The sequence below is a fragment of the Cardiocondyla obscurior genome, linkage group LG17 (genome assembly GCF_019399895.1).
Source record: "Cardiocondyla obscurior isolate alpha-2009 linkage group LG17, Cobs3.1, whole genome shotgun sequence".
Classification (NCBI taxonomy): Eukaryota; Metazoa; Arthropoda; class Insecta; order Hymenoptera; family Formicidae; genus Cardiocondyla; species Cardiocondyla obscurior.
This window is the reverse complement of record NC_091880.1, coordinates 3,411,448-3,435,343: the sequence shown is the minus strand read 5'-3', so window position 1 is coordinate 3,435,343 and position 23,896 is coordinate 3,411,448. Positions and strand designations below refer to the sequence as shown.

General features: G+C 46.8%; 1 long non-coding RNA gene across 1 annotated transcript in view; it reads left to right on the top strand.

The window, feature by feature from the left end:
• LOC139109283 (uncharacterized) overlaps window positions 1-23,896 on the top strand; it is an 86,920-nt gene that overhangs the window by 46,985 nt on the left and 16,039 nt on the right. Inside the window, exon 4 of the long non-coding RNA XR_011546814.1 lies at window positions 20,623-20,848. This is a non-coding gene — a long non-coding RNA (uncharacterized lncRNA). The remainder of the gene's footprint in view (window positions 1-20,622; window positions 20,849-23,896) is intronic.

The window sequence follows — 23,896 nt, the reverse complement described above, 5'->3', positions numbered from 1 at the left end:
CGGTGCTACATTGTCGGTCAGGGGTTCTTTTTTTTTTTTTTTCTTTTTTTTTCTCTCTTTCCGCCGTCGGATGCAGCCGATTATGATAGGGTTAACGAGCAAATTGATGAGACCACTTCGTGGAAGGACCGCGTCCGCACTTGTTCCTCGTGATCCTTGATCCTGTGAGAGCTGAAAGCCCGTGCAATCGAGGAGTGAAAGACATAGGGAGAATGATTGATCCGCGTGCAATGCTCTTTAATATCTAGCGGGAATAAAATCTCGATCGTAACATTTAACGGGCGCTGACGATAAGATTTAATTTATATTCTATCCTCGAGCCTCACGTAAAATAATTAATTGTAAAATTTCCAAAGTACGAGAATTAATTTCGTAGATAAAAATTATTAAATTTATCTCGTATATATACTAATAATTTATACAATTGTCTGCGGGATTCAGTGTCCACGTCCCGGATTTCCAATCCGCCGAATCCGGAAAACGTTGCGAGGGTCCGCGGTCGCGCCGTCCCCGCCAACGTCGCCAATCCGGGATTTTGCCGCGGACTGTATCCCTAACGATATGCGATTGTCGCCCCATTAGATGCACCTCTCACGGTCCGGTATATGGATATCTCTCTCTCTCTCTTTCTTTGCTCCTTTCTTCGCATAGCGGCGGCGGTCGGCAGGGCCCCATAGCGCTGTTTATCTCTCGACTATGGCAGCGCGAGCGTTCATATAACGAGACGAACCGACCCCGCTCGCCTCGTGAACAATGGTCGCGGTCTGCGGTCCGATCATAACCGCGGGAGGAGAAGGAGGAACGAGAAGACGAGCAAGAAGAAGCGGCCGAGGCGCCGCTGTTGCCGCCTACTACTTCAGTTTCCTTTCGTTGCTATCGCTTTAGCTATCCTAGCTGTTAGGCACCGCCGAAAGATCGACCTTGATTTATGCAACTAGGGCAAGGCGGTGCATCGCCGCGTTTAACCGACGTGCAGCACGTTGCGCCTTGTGGGTTTTATTATTCGATCGATCCGACAGAAGGTACTGGGTGTTGGCTATCCCGTACGTCATACCGGAAGAGCTGTTATTAATTGGTAGAAAGCACGGTGACCTGCTGAAAGTGGCGGAGGCACGCCGCACGATCGTTAGAGATGTATTTCAGCGTATTTCGCGTATAATTTAACCGCGCCTTCAGCAACGTGAAGATTTTTCAAGTCCTACGGCCTCGTATCTCGATTTGAGTTCGTTCCCCGGTATCTCCGTCCGATCGACTCGTAAATTCTCGGATATATCTGTTATTAGTTATCTCGCGTTCTTAATACATATACTATAATATGTATATATGTATTTTCACATCTTTTTATCGCGTCTCCTTCGGGATAATAACGAATGCGTAAGTGACTGACAATTAGTTAAGCAGGTTGGCCGAGTAGACCGGCGAGCGCCCGTGGATATTAAATACTTTTACAAATGAGATATGTGCGTTCGGAAGCAACTGCCCGCAAATCTACGATCCTTATCTCGTAGCAAATTCCACGCATACCGGACGCTCCGCCGAGAGAGCAGCCCCGACGCTGGGCCGATGCTGGATGAAGTTCTCAGCATTAAGAGCGCCATGCTAATTATCCGAGGTGCGAGGTAATTCGATTCGTCGCTATTCGCCGATGCATAATAATCCCGAACGTGCGAGGTATGCGCGATAGCGACCGACTACCGGCTCTATTACGCGGCCACGTAGTTACGTCAAGAGGATCGCCTCGTTGCCGGTCCGTTGATGGTTCGATCTGTCCGGCAATTACCGGACTAGAGCGAAAGGCGTGAGAACTCGCGGCTCGCACACGCGTTCGCGCGAGCCTGCCCCGTGCGCGCACGAATATCGTGAATATCGTGAAAATCTCGTCTCACTTCGAGATGCGAAAGAAAGAAATAAAAAAAAAAAAACAGGGGATGGAAAAAAAATAAAACCTCCACCGAAGGCGATCGGGCGTCGAGGCGGCCGGGGCGTTCGACTATGACATCAGGTCGTTAAGGGGCCTCTCATGGCTTCGCGGGCCATTGCTCGCTTGCGCCGATGATTTACCGTGCTGTCGTGTCCGCCTATAAAACGGTCATAATGTTTTATCATCTCGGACGAAGCATGGAAACGACCGGCGATCCACGACTGCCGCGCGCATAACGAATAGTGAAATCTTACTTTCTTGTCGCGGCGAGCGACGCGCGTCCAATGACTGCGCGCGGGCCGAAGTACAGAGAAGTGCAACGGCGAGAAATATACAAGCGTGATGGTTTTTTTTTTTTATTATTATTATCTCTATAGATTTAGACGTGAATCATCGCGAACGCGACATCATCTCGCGTCTCCGACAAGGTAGTTAAAATTTTAACACCGATAAATGAAGCGGCTCTCACTCCCTCGAGCTTTAATTTCACGAATAACGGCCGACGGCTCGTCTGGATGATCCTGCATTCATTGGGACACAGTTATTCCAGCAACAGACGGCAAGTAGTAGCAACGAATGATTATCGATACATCGACACGATCCAGTGCGATCCGGCGCGCAAGGCCGACGCTACGAATACCTGCATACAATCCCAAGTCTCGATCTATCGTGACTGCTCTCGGCACGTTCTGCTCCGTCGAAAATTTCGTTCCGCCTGTCTCTCCTAATGCCAGCATCTATTCTACGACTATCGGGAATACGTGTCATATCACAGCTCGGCACCGCGCTTACGCGGATTATCTTACGTACACAAAGTTACATTCCGCGCCGCGTCCACTACCGTCAAATAGTTTTCGTCAATTTTTTCGCGTACACTTTTTATTTCTTTTTCTCTTCTTTTTTTTTTTATACAATTTCAGGGACATGCATATATTATTTAAAATGTTAAATATTACAACGCTGCAAGGATTACCATTTTTATTTATTTTATTCATAATTTATCTAAATCGAGGGACGATGGACGGTCGAGGAATTCCGTCGGGATGCATCATCGCGGTTCGACGTGACTTTCGGCGCCCCGAAATATTCGTTTCACTTGTCTCCGATACCAGACGCATTTATATTTGCTGGTCCACAGCACGTACGAGAGCGTGCCACGCGATGTGCGCCGGCCGAGCGAGCTACAACTTTCGCCCTTGGGCGACTCGCGTTGCTCTTATTTAAACAACATACCTAACTCGCTCGCCTCTCTTACTCGCGACTCCCCCGCCTCCCACCACAGTAACCGGGGACTATCCAGCATCCTTTCGCAGGGACGTATCGCTCCGACAGTGATTGGAGAATGCGCTTTTATCTAAATTATTCAAGTACGCGTGCAGGCGTGTGAACAGCAGACGTCATTAATACCTGCGGTGGTATTTGTATTTAATATAATTTGACGACTTGCAATGGTCTACAATCTTTAGTCGGATCTACAATCCAGAAAAAAAATATAATATAATATATTATTCGGATCTTTATCAATTTGCGGTGTAAATTTCTGGATAACGTACAGCCCGCTTGCATTCGGTGCTTATCTTTTAAATGAACTGTTACATATTTTATGTTATATAGCCGCTAGTCGCATTGACCGTTTGCGTTTAGTTAACGAACAAATACGTCACTCGTCTCGAACACGGCGGTACAGATTTCTTCCGAAAAGCGTTACTTAAAGTATCAAGTAGCGATCGCAGCGATCAACCTGAAGAGGACAGGCCTAGTCCGCGGGAAATGAGGAGCTTCTTCGCCTACCTCTCGAAACGGCGTTTCTCTCATGACAGCGAGATGAGCCACGCGGTGCCTGGGCTCCGAAGGGGTTCGGCTACGTCGTTGGTATCGCGGGGTATCTCGCCTGGAAAGAGCCGTACTCGTGGTTCTTAGCCCGGTCCAGCAGGTCCCACCGTGGCCGTGGCACTGATCGCCCGGCGATACCGACGTAATTTAAAATCATCGGGGCACGAGACAAAACAGGCAGCCGGAGAACAAGTGTGCGCTCGCTCGCGCTTCGTACCCGTGGAATCTTGATTATGCATTCCACGCAGATGACGGGATTCCTCTCTTCTTCTTCGTCTCTCTCTTTCTCTCTCTTCGTCGATGCTCTCCTCCTTGCCACCCTGGCTCGAGTGTCACCCCCGTTGTTCGCGCGGCCGGATAATCGATCGTCAGGCATGTCCTTTAAGCTGTCGCCGTGACGCGCCGCACCGACGCGGTCGACGGCGCTGGGCACTTGGAGGCTGCGAAGGCGCCGTGCGGTGGGACGGCCGGAGACGATATTTCCTCGATAAAATATCGCCGGCGAATAGCGGTGCCGCGAGCGGCCGCGTGTCCATTGGGGCTTGCGTAGCTTTTAGCGATGCTGTTACCGCGGTTGCTTCCCATTTTTCTTCTCGCCTCTTTGTCCGCCTCTTCTTCTGGGAACTGGTACCGGGCCGATCCGCGGAGCCGTTCGCTTGATATATCGCGATAGATATTGGCATGCCCGGGGAACACAATTGCAAGCGCGCGGCGCGCCCGGGACGGACGTTGTTCCCCGATTAAGCCCGATTCACGCTTCGCATTAATCATTTTACGCTGCGAATTGATTCAACAAAGCTGGGACTGATTGACAAATCGTCCATTTAACGCATAGAATTGTGCTCGCGCGTACCAACAGAGTTTCTTTAAATTAAAACGCTACGCTTTCGGCGCACGTTCGTTATCGCCGCATTGCGTTTCGCATTATTTATTTTATAGCTTTCGCTATTCAATAACAATAATTCCCTCGGACGTCGATAGTTTTACCTCGCACACGTGCACTATCAACGACGATTAATGATCTTTTGCGGCCCGTGGACATCTCTTACTATTCTAATTATCTGCCGGCATGTGGTCTAGGATTATTCGTATTAGCATGTGCTGATTGCCGGTCGCACGAGGAAGCGTCACCAAACGAACGGCCGCGTCCGACTGAAAGTCGGTGAAGAGGGAACAGGAATGAGTTGATTTATCGCCCAGGACAGCTAGCTCACGTAGATGTAAATTGCAGGAAAGAGTGGAGCGACTCTCGGCCAGCGCAAAACGACAATTACATTTAATCCTACGTTAACGTTCTACTAAATATATTGTTTCAAAGCCGATAAAATATCGCGGAGAATAAATAGCCATTTCTTTTCCCTTATTAACAAAAAGAAAAATAATGAACTTGTTAAAAATAATTTTACACGAAGCTATAAAAATTATGCCGTTAAAGTATCTTACTATTGAAGTTAATCGAAGTCACAATTTTTCCCAAAGATTTTTCAATTCCACTAAAAAGCAATGCATTACTAAAAGAACTCGTTACGAGCCGAGCGGTGCAAATTTATAAAAGCGCCTCGCGCGAGAGGAACGGAGATGCGTGACGCGCGGAGAGCGGTGCTACCGCTGTATGACGCACCTGCAGCCTCAAACGAGCCTGTGGCTCGAGCACGGCTCTCAAGTTCGCTTCTTCTCTTCCTTCTCTACGAAACGAAGCGATTCCGTGGTGAAGATAAAGAGGGGGCGTAACCGATCCGCGATCTCTCCCTGAATCCGGCAGTGGTTAGCCGGTGCATTAGTCTCGCGTGTGTCTCGATGCCTAGGATGCAGTTCATGCCGGGCCGCGTATAATCCAGCGGTTAACGCGGGCCCGCAGTGCATAAATCGCGGGCAACGGGCTGAGCGCGATCCGGGAAGAGGCCGCGCACCGTTCCCGTGGCGATCGAGAACTGGAATTTTCACCCGGCCGATATCTCGCGCGACTAATAAATCCCGCGGCCTGGCACTCGGAACAAGCCCCAATGTTACCCTTGGTTTACATCGATTACGACGACGATTACAATTGCAGCTTTGCTACGCGATTGTTAAATATTACGCGAGTCCCCCGTCCGCCCGCGGCGTAACCCTCGATGAGACAAATCGACGCTCCTTTGGATTCGTATTGTATATTAATTTATCGCTCGCACTTAGGACGTTATCGCCTCGAGTCCATCACTTAGATTTGGTTGTTTAGTTGCGCGCATCGCGAGTACAATGCAAAGATAAACGTGACCCCAACGGGCGCCCCCGTGTAATCGATGTATCCTTAAGCGCTTATGACATCGTAGGTAATCATACGGCCGGTCGGTCATAATTGCAGTAATAAACATTACGATTGTACACATAATATCTATCTTTAGCCCCGGTCATGGCGATACGGTGCAGTATTAGAGTACTCCGCGTATAAATAATGACCACTATTAAACGATCTGGTTGGAACGCAAAGACTAATGCGTCTTCGGCATTATGTTCGCACCGCTCGCTCTTTGAGCCGCTAAAAGGGCTCGCGCGCTATTTGTCTGCGATGCGTTTTGTGCCTCGAAGGGTCTGCGTGCGTACTCGCGTAAATTTCGGTATCTCGAGCCTGGCCGCGAGAATGTTACAACCTCGTGCACATCGAGCTTTCCTTAACCCTCGATTTAGTACAATTTAACGAATATACGCAGCGACTCATTCACAGCTATATAAATGGCACAATATTAATTTTTTTACGAATATGCGCGAACGAAAATTTTCGAGGTAATTTCAGAAATAAAATCGTCTCTTTAACTCACGCCGCTATTTTCGACGGTCCTAAATCGTTTGGATGAAAACGCGCATTCCGTCCGCGAGCTTTACGGGATCCCAAAGGTTGCGTTCGCCGCCTCGGGGCTCGTGCTCGAGAGGTACTCACGATCAAAGGGCCCATCGCCGAATCGGCGGAACTTGACGATCGGCGCGAGCCCACGTGCCCAACGGCGAATAAGAAAATATCGATATTTCGCTAAATAATAAACGGCCATTACCCCGCGAATTCTACGTATGCGAATCTTAATGACAACGTACTGGGTATTGTAGAGCCCGGCATTAAGTCTTTTGCCCTTTGATAGATATAATGTGATCGCGGTGAATGGACGCGCGTGCTCGCTCATATATGTGTACGGGATCGGAGTTGCTTTTTTTTTTTATTTCTTTTTTCTCTTCTTTTTCTTTATTACAAGCGTCATGCCCCGCTTAATGCATTCGAGAGCCACGCGGATTCACGCCAGGATTAATACCGTCCACTCGGTGTTTCGTGCACGCAGATCGGTCCCTTTGGCGCGCATCGAGAGACCTCACGGGCCCTCGGAAGGAGTCCTGCGGGAAAAAGGAGGTGGGCACGACGCGGAATAAGAAGAGAGCGACGCGCAAGAGCGCAGTTTCTCTATTGAAGCTCCGCATGACAGATAAGCTTAACCTCCGGCCCATTAACATTATTAACATCTGAACACAACGGACGGGACTCGAGAAACGGACCGTACGCCCGGCACGTCCGGCCCACGCGTACGCCGAAGTACTCGCGAACTCCGACGCGCTTGTATCGCGCTGTGAGGCCCCACGAGAGGAGCATTAAGGTTTTCTCTCTCCGCGGCCGCGCGCGACTGAGCCGGCTGGATAATTAGGGGTACAGCATCGAGGAGGCCCTAGCGGGGGCCATTTCTGGTTATTAATTCACCCCATGGTTGATCCCGACGAGCCCACGGGGCCCATTGTCGGGCACGACGGTACCCGCGATTTGGCTCTCGCTTAAGAATATGATTATAAATATCTTGATGCTACAACGATATACATTCTTCAATAAGTTGTTTTTTTTTTGGAGGGTTTTTTTTTTTTTTAATACGTAATTAAGGTACAAAATGTATTTAAGTTTTTTTTTTTTAATTTGTAACGCGTGATTTTTACGAGTGTATTAGAAGTTTATAATTAATATTGAAAACCGCAAATAAAAAGGGTTTTCTTTTTATTAGTATATTTTGCACACCGACGCGATATCGCGTTGCTTAAAATTACGCTTCTCAAAGAAATGTTTTGCTACTTAGAAATGAATAATGCTCATTTCATAATAATCGAACAGCGACGTTTATTGCGCAAGAAGATGTAGAGAATGAAGCGAGAATGATCGTTGCCCAAAGCGGGGTCAGTTCTTTCGCGAGGCGTGTTAACCTGCCAAATATTATGGAAATTTATTCCTGCGAGGCTCCGCCGTTGTAATGGATTCCAGCGTGCGAGAGACGCGTGTATGAATTTCGGCTCGTGCACGAAGCCCAAAAGTGAAAAAGTAATTCTCACTTTCGTCCTCATTAGCAATTCTTTAAAATATATCTGCTCTTTACGAGTCTATAATTAAAATTTATAAAATATGATGTACCCCGTAGTACGTGCCACTTTTTTGCATATCATAATTTCTTTATATCTCGAAACCTCATATGTGAATATATGAATATTAAAAATAAAAAAAAAGTGTTCATTAAATGAACGAGGACTTGCGTTATATTGATGAGTCTTTACATTATTCAGCAGACTAGTGTTACGATTGAACGAAACCGGGAATGACTGTTGCGTCGATTTAATAACGCCACGGAGAAAAAGATCGATGAAAGCCGTCAGGAAGAGGCTCGCGTTAAGCGCTAGCCCGAGGTGAGTGGCGCGCGAAGTAAAGGGGTGTAGAAAATTAAATCCAAGGATTTTTCGCCTGCCTCCCCCTCCCTCTTTTGTTTCCGAGGCGAGAGATGTCGGGGTGAGCACGACGGGTCTCACGGATCCACGTCGAATCTACCTTCCGCGGCTTCTCTCTTGTATTCACCCTCGCTGCGAACCCTTTCGTCTCTTTCCCTCTTTCCGTCTATCTTTCTCTCTCTCTCTTGTTCTCGTCCGAGCATGACAGTGTCACGTCCCCCGGAGCAAAAATCCTTATAAAACGAGACACGCCGCGGCGAGGTGCGAGGAGATGAGGAGGAGCAGTCGTGAGAAGCGGCTAAGTGGATAAGGTGCTAAGTGTGGCCCGGAGGTACGACGGTTCGACGCGATGTAACCTGCGAGACGGGCATACCGCGCGCGGAACCGTCGTACCGGACCCCAATTACCGGTCCCGCTCGGGGAAAGCGAGTACGGTCGCGCGCGCGCGCATTTTTTTTCTTTTTTTTTAATCATTTTTTTTTTCGGATAAATCGAGCCCGAATCTACGTCACGTTCGCGCACATCTGCCGTTCGAGCGACGCCGGTTTTGTCGACGATGACACACAAATCCTCATTGAAAGCGATGATTTTTCTTGCGATTGAAACGCACGCGATATCGCTCGCGCGCATCTCGATTTACTTTGCCGATTCCCTTACGAATGTTTGTATATCGCTACGTCATTACTGCACGGTTGCAGGTTGTATTACGTGCAATCTCTTTAAACGCCGGGGATAGCGGCGTGTGGCGTATGAGGAGAGGCGTGCCTCTGCGCCCATTGTGACTTCGCGCGTCACCTGTGGGATGTAGAAAATTGTCAGGCAATCTCGAAGAAGGTCGTATAACTTTCATGTAAGCAGGTGCCGCCGATAATGTATAGAATATGTAAAAGAAAATGATACATATATGTAGCATATGAAATTTTGCATGCGATGGTTGAAATATATTTTTAAATAATATTTCTCAGATTAAATATTATATATAAATCTCTCCAAGGATATACTTAAGTGTATCGGAGAAAATACAGCGGAATAATTCCTTTGAAATTTTTTTATAACGGTTATTTCTCATTGATCAGCGGAGATGATATGAAGCCGCGTAACCAATCGATAATCGCTTGCAACACATATTAATTCATGCGTCGTTGGTATTATCGTTACGAAAAATCCAAGATTACACAGCTCGTTTTCAGCCGAAATCATGAAAAGCTTTCTTGAATATCAGGAATAATGATTTTGTAATCTTCAGCGCATATGCGAGTATGCACGTGGAAAAAAAAAAAAGATGAAGAAGAAGAAGAAAACATTTTTGTATAAAACTTTACTCGATAATCTTCAACTGATTAAATTCCTTTTCTTTACCTAATTTTTTTTTTTTTTTTAATTTCTCATACTTTCGTCGCAAGATTTTTATTTCAGATCTGTCCTCGTAAATCTTCAGTACAGGCCGAAAGAGCAAAACAGTTTCTGTTCCCGAGAATTTCACGAGCGCTTTCTCTTCCCCCCTGCTCTGCCTCTCCTCCCGAGCCTCGATTTGCACTTTTGATCGATTTTCTCGATATCAGTCAGGTGCGCTGCGGAGAAAGGTGCGCACGGAGCGACGAACATTCGGTAGCGGAAGGAATTACGAGCCGGCCGTTCGGCTGAAACAATGCGAGACTACAACGCGGGCAATCGGGCCACGGGTTCCACTCTTACACAGCAAGCGTCGCGGTTTTACATTTCCTTCGTTGTGTAATGAACCTAACGTATGTAACACGCGTGTGAGCACGGCTGTGCGCTTTTGCATATATGAAAGTGAGACACGTCTCTCCTGGTCAGCGCGCGCAATCCGCGGGCTCTGTTGCGCGTTTATACGCGCCCGCGTGCTCATTATGATTCATTATTAGGTCCTTTTGTAGGCAGTCCGGTTCTCCGTTTCCACTTTGCCCTTTTTTTTTCGTCCTCGCCGCCCGTGGCCGTCGCCACCGCCGCCGCCATCGTCGCCGTCAACTATCGCACGCGGGCGGCTTCGACGTCGTCTTTCTTTCCGAGTCTCTATCATCCTCTCGCTCTTCATCCTGCGGGACTAGTAGGTGCGGCAGACACCTGTAGAGCGAGCGCTTCGGCGACGAATGGAAAGGAAGAAAAAAAAAAAAAAGAAATAAACGAGAAGAGAGAAGAAAGAATTAAAGAATTAAAAGGACAAAATAAAGTCTCTCTTAAAACGCGCCCGAGAAAGAGAGAGAAAGGACGAGGGGAAGGCCGGGTGAAGAGGATGCGGAAGGTTGAAACCGTCGAGAGGGCGTAATAAGGTGCGAGCGAGCGAGAGGAAGAAGAGACGGAGAGGACTCGAACGGGGCCTCGGGCCCCGCCGGTGTGGGTGAACACTGCGGGGTCAACCGAGTTCAACCTCAACTGAGTTCCCTTCAACCGGGTTCCCTTCGTTTCGCTGCGAAGCCCGTTTTCGCGTATTCGACTGAAAACGACCGTTGCCGGGATCGACCGTACGCCAATCAAACACTATCCCACCGCGCGCTTCTTCACCGTCGTAATTTTCTTTTTGCTTTTACACGATCGGTACGAGAGTATGTAGCGAGAGAGATTTGGAGTGTGTGCAGTGCAATAGACGCCTCACTCACTCTCTATTGATTCTTTAGATCCTTCGCGCGTTCTTTATCGGGTACGATGCAGGACTCGAGATGATTTCACATCGTAAAACAGGTGTACCGCACCTCTCGTCGCGGAAACATTGCCAGGTGTACCGCACTTATCGCTTCGACGATTAGACGTACGCCCGTCGCGTAAGATTCGCTGCGATAATTTTAAAATATTTTACTTCGCCGCTCGCGGAGTAAGTTACAAAATAATTCTTCGATTTAATGTTTCCTCGTACTATTAAAATTGATAAGGTTTATAACGCCGCGTTTAAGTACGTTATTATTTTACTTGTATTGTACAATTTTGTTCTATCGAATTTTAACGCGCCGGTTTTCTTTTTTATAATACAAATGATATAGAAAGTGAGCGTTGACATGTGAAAGCGAGTATCACCGGCGGTACTAAGTTCGTCCGCGTTCACCATTTCTTTGATTCGCGGCACCTGTTGCGAATTCCTGAGTCTCCTTGCAGAAAGAGCAGGCTTCCTCCTTCCTTTGCATCGACTTAAGATTCTTTTATGTGCCGAGACAGATGGGCACCTGCTTGAGGTACAGCAATTTGTGGAGAGGCGTAGCCGAGGATGTTATCCTCCTTAACTCGACAAAATTTCAATCAGTGCCATTTAGTTATCTCAATCACCACTGCATGCCATTAGCGAAACGTCCAATTAGGTGGTTCGTACCGAGAATCTTGAAGTGCTCCAATTACAACTTTGTTTTATTAATTTCTTTCGCGAAAAATTGAGGTATTCAATAAAAAGGAAAAATAACAATAAATGAAGAACATAATGTAAAATTTTTTTAAAAAGATAGTAAAGTAGTTTCTTTCTTTTATATTTTAGAAATTTTAAACGAGATCTCAAGACCTCCTGCTATTGCTATTTAAATAATTGATTGCTTTCTCTATTATTTTTTTATTAATTTTTATTTACTTCTTCGCGATGTTTCACCTGTTTAACAACCTGCGTACGCCCGCTCGTACGCGCGTTACGCGAAGGCGGGGCACCTGCGTGACAAGAGCGTAAGCTCCTCTCCTGCCACTTTAATTTGTCGCATCTATCATACAGTTCTCGTGTACCTCACCTGCGCGCTTGGATTCCATAATCTTCGCTGAGGGGAAAGTAGGGTAAAAATCGGGACGAGATAAGGCCTGATGGAAAATTTGCCGTCTCGATGTCGCGGCGCTAAATTATACCGGTATACCTGACACCTGTCGATACCAAGGGTACCGATTATACTGGTCAGCGTGAAAAGAGATATGTGAGGAAGGAGCGGAATCTCATTGCGCGAAAAGGAATATATACCCGATCTACCTCTGGCGCCGACCGCAAATGATCTCTCGCCGTCGGTCCTCAATATTCTCTCCGCTGGGCGCGGGTACTGCCGGCACGTCAGAACGGTGGCCTTTCGTACGGGAGATGGTAAATCGGCGCTACGTTGTACGCAGGGCACGTATATACGTACGCGTCACGATGAAACAGGTGGAGCACCTGCGCCAGACCCGTGCAACCTGCGCGCGAGAGCGAAACCGAACTCGCGTTCTTGAAGAGCGCGCCGGGGTCTTGGAGAACGCGCGCCCGGAAGAAAGAGAGAGAAAGACTTAAGAGGAGCAAGAAGCAGGTGTATTCCGCGATGTAGCCTGCGCTGTGTATGCTAATTGGGCCAGAGTTAACGCTCGGGATGCCCAGGACGGGATTTAACGAGCCCCTGAACAGGAAGCCCCTTTTATCGTCTCCTCCTCCGCCTCCCTCGAAGTCTCCATGATTTTTTCTTTTTTTTTTTTTTTTTTTTTTCTTTTTCTCATCGCCGTCCTCGTCTCCCTCTCTCTTTCTCGCCGGCTTATTCGTATTTCTCTTCTTCCTCGAGTCGTCGATACTCCGGCGATGCGGCTATCTACCCAGGCCGGCCGCTCGCGAGAGATGCACCGAGATTCGTTAAGGCGGAATTACGCGCTCGTGGCCCGCCGCAGACGGGAATACGAAATTAGGCGCGCCGCTCCTCCGAGCAACGCGACTCCAACGGAGCGCGCATAACGAGGGCACAAATCAAAAGCGGGAGAGGAGCCGGCGAATGTGACTACGGCGTATACGACGGTACCAAACAAATTGACATAAATTCCCGCGCCGGTATGCACGCGGGTTACGTCGCTGTCGCAAATTGAGAGCGCACTGCTTTCTATGAACGTATTCACGACGAATAAATCGCTCGCGGACCGCGAATTGTCTTTTTTTTTATTTTTTGTTCTTTTTTTTCTTTTCTTTTTATATCGAAATAATATAATACGACACGGCAAGGTTCACCGAGGACATTTCCACGTCTTCAGATTGACTTTACTCCTTACTGGTTTAACATTGCGCATTAAAACAAAATAATCCAGGAAATTTGATGGTGAGGTCAACGCGAATTGCAATAATAAATGCTTCGAAACCAGTTCTATATTATTCACCTTGTTACTAACCACGTCAGTTATCATAGTATTTAATTACATACCTTGTGGCCGTCCAAACGTTAATGCTAATCGGCGAATAATGACGGCAATTATTTTTATTGCCACGTGATACGGCTCGTCGGCGGCGGCTAAATCTTTCCTTTTCTTGTTTTTTTTTTTCTTCTTTTTTTTTTCCTCTTTTTTTTTCCTTTCTCTCTTCGCGACGCAATCCGCTCGTCGACTGTGCTAACATCAAATTAGTATTCCCACGCGCGCGAGTGCACATTCTGGTGGTCTGATTAAACTTGCTTTAGCGCGGCAATTAACGCCGTCACCGACCGGTCACTCTTTCGAGATGCGCATTTCGACGTCGTGTGCGATAAGATCTCGAAAGTTTTATGGACACTCGCGTGCAATTATGCTGCGCGTACAGCGTCATTACGGCAAGGTCCTCGAGTTTCCAGCTGTCATCGACGACCGGGCATGCTGATGTCACCTACCAGGCGATTACAAAGCGTACGTCAAGGAAACAAGCCGGGGCCCTCTTCGTCGCTTTACGCGCGGCTTTTCGCTCGCAGCAGGTACCGTGGGACCGGCGGAAACGTTTCGAAAATTTCCTATTAGACAAGGAATCGCAATATTTCACGCGATGTTAAGGCTCGCCGTCTTTACTCGAATAGGATCTCGTTAAGCGACAAGCCGCGAAGCTGGAAAGTTACAAAGATGTTGGGAGACTAGTACGGAGAACCGCTGCTATTGAAATTTATTGGAAATCCGCAGTGCCTGGTACCGCGGACATTTCGTAAATTTGATATCGTACGAAGGCTTGTAATATTTTATGTAAAGATTTTATTTTATTTTTTTTTTTTTTGTTTTTGAGTAAAGAAAAGAGACGGAAAGGCAAATAAAATTCATTTTTAAATGTAAAAATCTCGAAAAGTTCCGTAAACTTCTTATCTGCGCGGTGTATACAATCTGAACACGTACAGGTGAACGTACGTGAGCAACCGCGAGATCTGGCGTCGGCATCGGGCTACCGTCGATCGTACAAATGACCTTATACGGCATTCCGGTGCACCTTCCGGCCGTGCAAAATCACCGGATAAGAATCTGCCGATCCGTTTCGATCTGGAGCTTTGAGCGGCGGGGCGCGTCGGTATTGATCTTATCTCGCGCTCGCCGCCTCTCACGCTCGCAAAAATCTCAGAGCGAAGAAACGAGGGAGAAAGGAAGCGAAAGAGAAGGAGACAAAGCTAACGCTTGTTCGACGCACTCGCTTGAAAACGACGGTCGGCGGGCGGGAAGGGAAGGAGTAGGGGAAAAGTGTGGGCGTCGTTTTACACCGGCTATTAATTAGCGGTTAATTATCAACCCGCTGCCTGGAGGCTGTCAATAACCTTTTCCGGGACTGGTGTTGCTTGACGACTCGCGATTCCCGAGACATCCATTATCGCGCAAACACTTGACGTTTCTCGATTGTAGTCACGTAAAATCCGTCTAAGAAATTTATTTGCCTTACGAGGCAGATTTTCCAAAAAAAAAAATTTTTTTTTTTCTAAATCGTACATTTACGAATGTTTGAATTTACCTTTTCGTTATCTGGTTTATTGTACAATTAATCGCAACATAGAGAAAGAGAGAGAGTTACAGTCATACCACAGTTGTCGCAACGAGCTCTCTACGTGAACAACCATCGCCCGTTGAATCGCTCGCCGACTTTCATTACTGCCACATTGTGCCGTTGCGGCGTAACGAACCGGAGAGCGTTTTTCCACTGAATTTCGAGCACTAAATCGAGGACCACAATGCACCGGTTACATCGTGGCCGCGCTTACGCATACGGGAACACAACCGGTGACAATAACTATAAGTCTATTGTCTCGTGCGGGGCGTATTTATCGGTCTATTCAACGCAAATATAGCGAGCGCAATCATAAACTGCCGGTCGTACGCCTGTTTGGATAAAATAGTGTACATAATTCGCGCCCAAAGTTACGCGTATCATAACCGCGGCAAACCGGGCGGCATTGTTCAGCAGCACGCGCCGCGCTATTCTAATTAGTATTTTATAATTCAAGAGTAAATCCTTGCGCGCGGATACTGGCGATCGCCGCACACGAACGGCAAAAATGTAAAGAGATGTAAATCTGCGTGAAAAGAAACGGTATTTATACGGTGATAAATTCTCCGCTAAGCGCAAACGTCGCGATGTCACCGTCGGCCGTGCCATTGCGAACCGAGCCACGTTGATCTTGATCGCGAAATAAAAAGGAATTAATAAATCAGAACAACTGTAGGACTTCATCGTCTGACGTGAGTTCTCGTCAAACAGAAAGAGGGAAGCAAAGAAAGAGGCGAAGAAGAGAAGTAAAAGCACGGAGCTTCTTGGAATTCCGCCCGGCGTTCCAGCGCACGCCACCGCGAGCGTCCACTCTCAATTTCGTGCGCTGGAACCCAAACACCAGTGTGGTCCGACCTGCTCTTACATTTGTTTCCCGGCCGGACAAGGCGCGTAAAGGCATTATCGAAGCGAACTACGGCGTATTCGAACGGAATAAAAGCTCCATTTTTTCCGCATGGAAAAACTCGATCTTAAACGTTGTCACCGCCGAGTGATCACGCGATTTTATTCTCGGGCCGCGAAGTCGCGCGGATTTTTACCGCGCGGGCGGTAACGCCACTTGTCAGCCAGACGAGCTGCGGCGAAAAGGGTTAAACGGCGAACGCTCACGCCGTAAGAATTTTCAATCGAAAGTGGCATCCAAGATGACTCGCCGTTATTGGCGCATCGCAATATATTTTTTCCCCGTCCGGCAAAGAGAAAGATATCGATGGTATGTAAACGGGCCTCCGTTTCTCGATTCGTTCCTCTTCGGATACGAGAGTGTTGCCGAAAGCCACTACGGCGCGGACAATAACAGTTTGCGAGGACAACAACAGCGGACCGGATGCACGGGGGTGTTAGCGGGGTCAGAAAGCCCCGACGTTGGATCTTTAACGCCGCGCGGCCGGCCACTAACATCGCTACCACATTGCGTTTTCTCTTTCGCGAGGTGGTTCACCGCCGTTTGACGTATCGCCGCGTAAAAACAGCGTGAAGTTAAAGAACCGTCCGGGCCGGGCAGTAACTTTCGTTCGTTCGCCTCTAAAAGTCAAGTGCCTCTTGGAAGCGAGCGGTGGCCCCCTCGGGGGAGGCTGAAACGCGGGGGATACAGAGCGGGGCACACGAGCGTTCCGTTGCGCGGCGATCCGTTTGTAACGCCGAGTGAAATTCGATGGACGCTCGGACCGCGTCGCTCCTGGCGACAAAAAACGCTGTAAAAGAATCGGCCACTTTTATAAAAACATCAGCAATCACGTGGGTGCAAATTTACATAGGTGTTGCGAGAGCCCAAATGTTTATGAAATGTATTATGCTTATTATTGTATATGTATTACGTTTTATGGCGTGCGTAAAATGTACGATGGATTTCTCGGCAATTGTAATACATCGGGGCTAACAGTGTTAAAAATCAACACGGGAATTTTATGCCATCGTAAATTAATTACAAGTAAAAGTTGCGCAGCTGCACAAAACACGAGAACACCTTGGCGATCGCGCGACCGAATCACGAGTGAAAGCTAACGCGCGAGGGAGGGCCTTATAAGATGATTCGGCCCGCTCCGAGGGTTTTTTAACGGCTCGGTTTCTTTTAATTGTTTTTACACGATCGCCGGACGACGGCGGATGACGAGGCGACGGCCGCAGCCGCGGCGATCGGTAACACGAGAGTTTCTCGCGAAGGCGCTAATATCCGCCCTGCTCGTAAACAGAATAAACACGAAATCGGACACCGGGAGCGTTCAGTTCGATGTTCCGGCACGCCCCGCGACGATCTGCGGGAAGCTGGACGATAGACCGGATAAATCGGTTATTCACAATTTCTTTAAGATTTACCGAGACACCGCGATCGGGCAGCATGCCTCACTCTTTATCTCATTGTCCCGCGTTCGACGTTCGCGAATAAATTTACTCCGCCGCGTAATACGATTCGGAATGCATGTCGTTCTCGTCGCGCGGCGTATCCGCGCGACACGAAAACGTCTGAAATGTAGCAAATTGCCGTAACTAGCAGCTGTGATTTATTAATCCGCTCGCAGTTTTTCGTATGTCATTTTTATTTTTTATTTTACAATATTCCATTCAACGTAACTTATCATCGGCCATAAGGAAGTCAAAGGATAGCCATAAGGCGATCTGGAGCCGATGGTCGCGAACGAGGAATGCTGTGGGGCTGTTTATTTCAATCAGGCAACCACAAATCTACAGAGAACCCAACTACCGTCACGGTTCTTTGCTCGCAACGTTCGGGGAGGTGGAGGCTCCTTGACGACGCGCGGGGCAGCCACCCGTTTCGCTCCCTTTTCCGCCAGTTACGCGTGGTGTCCTCGTGAATTCGAAAATATATTACATTGTAAAATCGGCAGACGCGTGCGGACTCGCTCGGTCCGGTTTAGGATTACGATCCATTACGAGAAAACAATGTCAAGTGCTGGGAAAATAAAATTCAACAGAAATTTATAAACGCGCACGATCGTTCATCATTACGTTATTATGCTATCGACATGTATAACCAATAATTTACGACTTTATAAAGAGTAAAATTTCCGTCCATCACAAAATAAAATAATTATAACCACTACTTTTACAACTAAAAAAAAAAAAAAAAAGAAAAAGAACTTGCTGATGTCAGAATTAAAATCAATCTCTAATAAATATTCTATTAAATCCGGCGGTTCCGATCTTTAATAACTTCGTCGACCGTTAAGGTCGCGGGATGTCGCGAAACGAACTAAGAGAGAATTAGTTACGGGGCGAGGAGATACGCTCGATCTATTCAGGTCGCTCGGTCCACCGTTAATTATTCCACGGCACCGCGTTGGCGAAGGCGGCGATTTTTCTTCTCGATCGACCGAGCCGTTCCACGGGGCCGTTCGCCGGACGATTGAGAGGTTATCGGAATCACTTAACAACTAGCTCACGACTTGGCGCCTCTGCATCGTCTCGCCTCGCCCTCGCGCTTTCTTTATCCAGCGATAATTGCCCTTTTCCGAATCGCGTCGGCTATCAGCTGGTACGATCGCCGAGTCGTTAACGCTGGCCGTCACGAGGTGTGTGGTATTCGTTCTACCGCGGCGTATTGTCAATGTCGTTAAGATACGCCCGCTGATAGATAACTTAATCGCGCGGTCCATCTGACAGCGGATGCTCGGATACACCTTGTACGCCCACAAAATGGCTCGTTTTATGCACGCGAGTTAATGACGGGATTTATACAATATTGTACGCAGGGTATAAAGATCCAGGATACTACGCGGACACGCGAGTACACCTCGCGCCGCATACATCTTCCTCTCGGCCCGCGTTGTTAACGGAGCGCGTCGGTAACACATCACGATATATCACAATTATCGTACTATTATTATTTATACAGTGATCTACGAGCGGGAGATTCCTCCACCGCAAAGCGCAAGCGACCCTCGCCTCGCCTGGGTGGGGAAGGGCGGGGGATCGAGACGCCGCCGATGCACACACGCGTTGGTACTTTCTGATATGAGCGATATCGTGAGCCGGGTCGCTTCTAATGGACTCGGAGATGAATGTTTGGAGGAGTAAGAGCGGTCGGGAGGAGAAGTTAACGTGTCCGTAGAAAAATACAGGTAGCTGCGATTGTGAAGACGCCAATCGCCACCCACTTTGTACAAGCAAACGTTCAGCATGAGATTTATTGTCATTATTTAATTACCGTGTACGTTAATGAATAAACGCACTCACGTTCTTTAATTCTATTTTTTTTTTTTTCCTTTTTTTCGACAACTTAAATTAATCCGCAGTTGATTTCTATTTTCGGTTAACACTCGGTAATAAATCTCTCGGTCGCGAGCTTTTTCAGCATTTTATCAGCCTTGGCTCTTTTAAATTTTTTTTTTTTTTTAAGAAAGAATTTAGAGATGCACGTGCGTACGCATGTCACTCCTTAAGATTCGGCGTATCAGCTTGCACGGGCTCTGTAAATTTCGCGAAACGTGCGCACGTGTCGCAATTTCAGATTAGCAACGATGCGGAACAGCACGCGGTACGCAGGTATACTTGATAATGTATCTGATAACTGCGCGAGGAGGCATTTGCTGATGCGGCTTTTATTCACGTATATAATAACTTTGATAATTACTACGAACAAAATATATTATTCCAAACACATGCAACAAGAAGAAATGATGTTTAGAAAAGCATCTCAGCTGCTCGATGTAGCAACGATAATGACACGTACAAGGTTTAATATTTCGTCATTTCAGCATTAACGACGACTGCTCGAGACTTTAATGCTTGATAAGGGATATCAATTTCCCGGAAGATGAGCTCATTTAAGATGATTCAGAGTTCTCGTCTCATCGAAAGCCCCGAGGAGTCGTTGCCTGCAACACCGGGGAGAAAGAGAAAGGGGAGGGGAAAGGGGGAAGATCCAAGTAGCGACGAAGACACATTAGCGGGTCGTAGGAGGAAAACGTGAATAATATAATCGCCGTTAGTCCTAAGCCTTTTGGAAAGCAAATGCAGATGTGTTGGGCGATAGCGAACAATGGCGGTCGCCGTGATGTCTAAAACGAGAAAACCAACCTGCGCGCGTATTCGAGTTTTGGAAAGCGGATACGCCGATCCGGTGGACAATACGAGACAATGCACTCGCGTGCACGCAAAAACGATTCCACCTACGAGACGATCGCCCACACGCGGCTCGCGCGCGAGATTTTTGCGAAGAAGAGCGAGCGCCCCCGAGAGAGGGGACTAATATGAACGGGCAGTTTCTGTAAAGTAACTATCCATTCCCCCCATTCATAATCTGACTGACAGAGCAATTAGAACGCGCTATGTTAATGTTAATTGCACGAAAACGCGAAAATAAAAATGAGAGATGATTAATACCCATAATAAAGTAATAACAAGTAAGTTTTATCGTATCAAGTAAAGTTGTATAATTAGTTGTCAAATATGTAAATTTTTTTTTTATTATTTTAATTTTTACGAAACTTTTTCTTTTTTTTTTCAGGTTACACGCGGTTCCATTTCAACGGCGATAATAAATCGTTTTAGCAGCACCGTTCATCAAGGAGTACGTTACATCTTCGGGTGTATCAATTTCTCAGTTTGGAATTTCGCGGCGCGATCAAGCAACGGGTTTCCAGCAAGGAAGTTCGGCTGTCAGCGCCTGCAGTCGCAAGGAAAAAAAGGGGGAGGAAGAAAGAAAAAAAATGAAGAAGTTGCCAAAACGAGAGGTAAAAGGCGTTTACGCGCGGATTCTCCACGCCATAAAGAATCACCCGCGGCTCATAAAGTAACGCTAGATTTTATCTCGAAGATGCCGAACGACGTGCATCCTTCGGGCATATTTTTTAGAAGCGTGAACGGACTTGTTTGGTATTTCATTTTATCCCCAGTCAAATTCTCGCCGTAAAAGGTCCCTCGTTTTTTTTTCTTTTTTTTTTTTAATAAATCGGAATAGAAATTGTTTTATAAAAACATTGTCACAAAAACGAAGAAGAATAATCTCAATGCGATACAAATGTGTGAAGATTTTAAAACAATAATAAATCGCGGAGGGTACACGTTCGCATGTGCGCCGGGCATTATAATAAAGCGCGTAAACTCACCGCTAAAAAGGCCAGCGACAAGGTGTGAGCGGTGAGAAGCGATACTCAGTCACGCAGTCCGCCCGATCGCGTAATGAATTTCGGAACGAAATTTCCGCGGTCCGCTTTCGGCCGGAGACCTGGGTTTTAATGCGGGAATAAAGTAGCGTCCGGGTCGATAGGGTCGCGCCGCGCTCCGCAGCGAGTACGCTCGACGAAGACAATGGGTAGGTATCCCGAGTGCGCGTACGGCCCATATCGGAGGGCTCCCGCGAGCAGAAACGGGCATGCGAGAACATTGTCTCGAAAAACCATAAAATAAAACATCCGGTCGATTTTGGCTGTTTTACTCGCGACCCCTGAAGAGAAGTGCCGCGCTCTCGATGTTACCGAGATATAACCTCGGTCTTGTAAAAAAACCAGGTCTTTAATTTTTTTTTTTTTTTTTTGTACGGATTAGATTATTATAATAGGAGAGAAATCTTGTAATAATATAAATACCCGTATATCGCAAATAATGTTAACGCGCTGATGCGCGTATCGCAACGACGTTGATTTTTAAACGAATTAACGAGGTAAAAATACTTTCGCTAAATAGATTTTGCCCTGGGAAAAAGATGCGTCGGATGTAAAATCTCTCTGAATTCCTAAATGTTATATATACAGCGGAGTAGAAGGATGAGTAGCAGGTGAAACAGGAGACTTCTTTGAGAACGGATCCTTCGGTAGGTAGGTTCACTTGTTCCGGTGGGAAAAAAATCCGTCGGTCAATGGAACTTTTGCATATATTAATCTATTTTCGAGTCCATCCGTTCCTTCCGAGAGAAGGGCCCATTCTCCAATCTTTCAGACGGGTATTGACGGCCGAAGCCGAAGAGCTCTACCTGTCTCTCAATGGAAACAGGACACCTACCTGTTACCTTTTGTGGGAAGATTTTCTGTTGCTCTCCCGAACTCGTGAGAGATTCTGTAGAAGGATTCACTCACCCGGGTCTCGTCGTAAAATCCGCGGGTGTCTATTTTAGATCAAATTTCATAGAACATCGATCCATTATAGATAACCGTTCGTTCCGAATTTAACGATCCTCCGAACTTTTCTACGGATTTCCCCGAGTAAAGATTAATTTATATCACTTTATAATGAACAACGTCAACGTGTTGCGTATTATAATTATTACTTTTAATTCGCGAGTCGATAAAAATAAAACCGCGCAGATTAGATTATTTAATACAAGCTGTTCGTGCATAATCGCGAAGTTTGCTTCTTAAGCAAAAGGCTTGAGCATGGTGCCGTGCACGTTTTCGTGTTTAAAGCACCAAGGTGCTCGCCGAGCGTCCGATATCCATCTCGTATTCGCTCGCGCGAACTTGATTTATCGGGCTCCCGCGATAATCCAGCGGGCCGGTGCGCAAAAGAAACGGGGGTGGAAAGAAGGCGAGGAGGCGAAAGAAGAAGATCGTGGTGTCTTGCCCTTTCTTTCCGAGCCCGATTCCAAGAATCGACATAAATCCCGGCAGTTTATAATCTGTAGTTGGAAGGCGCACCGAAGATACGATCGGGTGGAGAATTCGCGGGCAAGGAGATTGCGAAAAGTAGAAATAAATGAAGAGGGAAGACGATGAAGGAGGAAGAAAAGAGGTGGATGAACGACGCGGCAGGTGTTGGCAAAAATAAATTTTTACGCGGTGATAATGCGGTCAAATTATTAGATTCTTCCATTTTCTCCTCGTTTTATCGGGCAAGATTTAATTAGCGGCGTGAAAATGAGAATTTACGAACGTAAAGGAAAAATTGAATTTTCATATACTTTACTTGAAATATACGGTTTCCCGATTTGGTCAGGGATAAAATCTCTATTATCCTTTTTTTTTTACTTTTTTTTTTGCGCCGTTATTAGTTTTCGTTATTACATTCTTACTTATTTGGTATACCAACTTTGGCTGTTTACGTTATCATAACTGTTCTTTGCAAAGTGAAGCCGCGTATCCTAGGGCGTGCGACTTGAGCGTGCAGTAATATCTAAAGTCGGTGGGTTGAATGGATGAAAAGCGATGCTGAATTGTGGAAGGAGCACGGAGAAAGATGGATCGGGTGAAAGAAGAAAAGAGAGCGGAGGGAAAAAGAAAGAGAGAGAGAATCGCTTTCTCGTAACCTCGTGAGAACTAGAGACAGCCGCGCAGCCTCTCCTTGCCATTGCCGCTGGAATTCTATCGAATTGTCAATGGCAGATGCCTTAAGTTTTGCACATCGCGATTTTATGATATCGAAAATAGCATAAGAATTAATATTGATTTAATTTTCATTACTATAATTCGTTACGAAAGAAATATAGTGTATAATTAAAAAAAAAATTACATTATTTTCTTAAAAATTTGTAATTATATGGCAGAGAATTCGATAATAATTGTTTTAGAAATTAAAATATATTAATCTTTTATACGTAAAAGACGCGAGAGGAGAGCGTTAAGAGTCTCATAACGTTTCAAGTAAATTAGTTACGCAGCTGAAACCGCGGAGAAGGATTTCGAGGGCTGCAAGGGAAATCTCGACCGAATTCAATGTTGCACTTTAACGGGGTTACGTACATGACAACGATTGTCGACGTAGGTGGGCCCGAAAGTGGGGCGTGGATAGCTATCACCGAGTGTCTTCGGTCGGCCGACTGGCACACGCAGATCGTGATCCACGCGGAA